The following is a 3,171-nucleotide window of genomic DNA, read 5'->3' on the forward strand; positions in this document are numbered from 1 at the left end:
ACCCAGATTACATTCCAGGGTCTCTCGCCAGGCTGTACACCCTGGAGCCGGTTGGCGACCCCACCCCTGTGTGTACATGGCTGCTGTGCATCTCCAGCTCCTCGCACATCAGAGGCTGGGGCGGGGGTCTCTGCAGTGGGGGAGATGAGATGGTGGGGTCACCGTGACTGTGAGTGAAAGCCCAGGGCTTCGCTCTAGGAGATGAGAAATTCCTCAAGCTAGCCAATCCACAGGGAGCCCGAGAAGCCTAGCTAACCGCTTGCTACACACAAGCTGCCCTCTACAGCTCCAGCTGCCTGGTCCCCGGGTACGAGCCCCTGTGTGGCCTTGCCTGGCGGCTTGCTCTGGCTTGGAGCTGTAAGTAACAGAGTCTGCCTTTCATATATCTGAGGATCTTTGTGTCAGGGCCACCATCAAAGGGACCTTTAAGTCTTAGGAAACAATTGGTGCTGTGAGCAGAATGGCGGGGCCCTGACCATTGGCTTCTGGAGAGCTTTGTCGGGAGACGGCTCTTGGTTTATTTATTGGTTCTAGACCACGGTGAGAGGGCTTGGGACAGAACTGGGGCTTGCATGTCGGGCTTGTTGCTGCTGCTGTGTGCTTGCTACTCTCCCCTCACCCAAGCGTCCTCAGCATGGGAACATTCAAATGAAGGGTGCTAACTGGACAAGCTCTGGGGACTGCCTACCCCCTCAGGTGGCCCGCTTTAGGGCCACAGGAGTGATGTGGGTCACCAGAGCAGCACTTTTCTGGGTTGGTTGTTCCAATGTGTCTCCAGCATTTATCCAGGACCTCATCCTGTCTTCGGTGTCGTTTTTTTTTTCTTTTTTTTTTCCTTTTTGCGGTACGCGGGCCTCTCACTGTTGTGGCCTCTCCCGTTGTGGAGCACAGGCTCCGGATGTGCAGGCTCAGCGGCCATGGCTCACGGGCCCAGCTGTTCCACGGCATGTGGGATCCTCCCGGACTGGGGCACGAACCCGTGTCCCCTGCTGTGGCAGGCGGACTCTCAACCACTGCGCCACCAGGGAAGGCCGGAGTCGTGTATTTAATTGTCCTTTAGGGTGGGACTCTGGTTTGTCTGTGTGTTTTGGGTGATCCCCGTGGAAAGATGTGTTGGTTGGACCCCCCGCCCCGAGGTAGAGACATGGGCCCCGTCTCACTGTCCGTGTTGCTCAGGTGGCGCTGGCGGCCTCCGTGTCTTTGTGGCTGCATAGCTCACTGCTCTCACCTGCACACTTCCTGCTCCCCAGACCCTCAGGGGTATTGTGAGTTAACATGTTCTCCCACCCACCCCCAGCCCCTGCCCGAGCCACATGTGCTTGGGCCTGACTAAGCACCCCCAAATATTAACATGCAAAGGGACTGATCCCTCAGACTGAGGGCGCAACTGTGCTGTCCCAAGGAGAGGCTGCTATCGCTCTTCTAAATGCAAACCCCCATCTCTGGGAGGGGGAGGCCCTTTCCCCACTCCTTTTCCTTAACCTCCTAGAAAGCCTACACTGTCAGTTATCACAGACAGAAACTAAAAACCACAGCTTTATGCTGCTAGAAGCCCCCCAAAAGAAAGAAACCTGGATACAGAAGGAGGTTCATATATATGTATATTATATATATAAATGATACACCAACCTTAAAAATACCTTCCCATTCCCCTTTCCTATATTTAAAGGGAGATATGTCTCAGCTTCATATATATGAAGACTCATTACACATGAGGCCCTTTACTCACATCTCTCCTTATCGGTATGGATTTTCAATCCTGCCCCCATCCCATAGGGCTGGAGGCCAGATCGGGGGCATATATTCCCTCGGGACGCATTGACTACAGATTGTCTCATGGGCCAGGCACCTGCCCATCTGGTACGGGGCCCATTTGAAACTAGATTTCCACCATCCAAAACTCCTTCCTTAACGACTGGGTTCTAAGGGTGCATAATTCATCCGGGCTTCCCCAAGGATCCTCTCCAGGAAAGTACAATTATTTCCTCAGAGCCGTTCCCACAGATAGCGTGGTCTATCAGAAAGAGAGATAAAAAGACAAAAGGTCCACTCAGTAAATAAAAGTCACTGTATCCCATAATGATGAAACCAGCCAATCCCTCATTTGTAATAACACATGCTAGGGGAAGATGGACAGCAGACCAGAAAAGCCTGTCTGGTACAACGACACGCCATGCTTTTAACTCTTGGTCTTGTTAATACTGATCTGGGTGCTTTCACCACTTTGCAATTCAGAGGCCAGAACCCTCCAAACGAGCCACTGTTTCAACCAACCATGGCAAATGCCAAGGCCCGCACGCATTCTATCCTATTAGGCTGATACTCTCTCTGAAGCCCAAAGACCCGGCTGGCGTGGCCGTCACCAACCAAACCAGCACCTGAGCCAGGAGCCCCATGGCAACTGCCGGATTGGAGGGCCTGCCCCCGGGCTGTGCTAAACTCCTACCTCAGGCACGGGGATCTCCATTGACAAGCAACCTGACACTCTCTTAAGGGCCCAAATCAGGCCATATGTTTCCAGCCTATCTGCGGCAAAACCCCTCTCATCACCCATCTGGGCAAAGGCTTGGAACCTTGGAAACCATTAGATTCGGTCACGCTTAAACAGGGCTTGAATTGTGCCAGTTGGGTTCCAGAGCTTTGGTCCAGTTACAACAATATCAGAGATGCTGGGCTCACTTTTGCTGGCTGTGCCCCCACAAAACCGCTTGATTTAAAAGATATTCACAGGGACTTTGCTGGTGGCACAGTGGATAAGAATCCGCCTGTCAATGCAGGGGACACGGGTTCGATCCCTGGTCCGGGAAGATGCCACAGAGCAGCTAAGTCCTTGCGCCACAACTACCGAGCCTGTGCTCTAGAGCCCGCAAGCCACAACTACTGAGCCTGCATGCCACAACTACTGAAGCCCATGCGCCTAGAGTAAGTGCTCCGCAACAAGAGAAGCCACCACAATGAGAAGCCCGCACACCACAACAAAGAGTAGCCCCCGCTCGCCGCAGCTAGAGAAAGCCCGCGCGCAGCAACGAAGACCCAACACAGCCCCCCAAAAAAGATATTCACAAATCAAGCTCCCAGGCTTCAAATTACAGGGAGCTCAGCCACAGAGCTGCAAAAACACAACCCACACCAACCCAAGTGGATCTCCACTTGGGAAGACTACCTCAGTCC

This window comes from Neophocaena asiaeorientalis, unplaced genomic scaffold (genome assembly GCF_003031525.2).
Source record: "Neophocaena asiaeorientalis asiaeorientalis breed wild unplaced genomic scaffold, Neophocaena_asiaeorientalis_V1.1 scaffold114, whole genome shotgun sequence".
Lineage (NCBI taxonomy): Eukaryota > Metazoa > Chordata > Mammalia > Artiodactyla > Phocoenidae > Neophocaena > Neophocaena asiaeorientalis.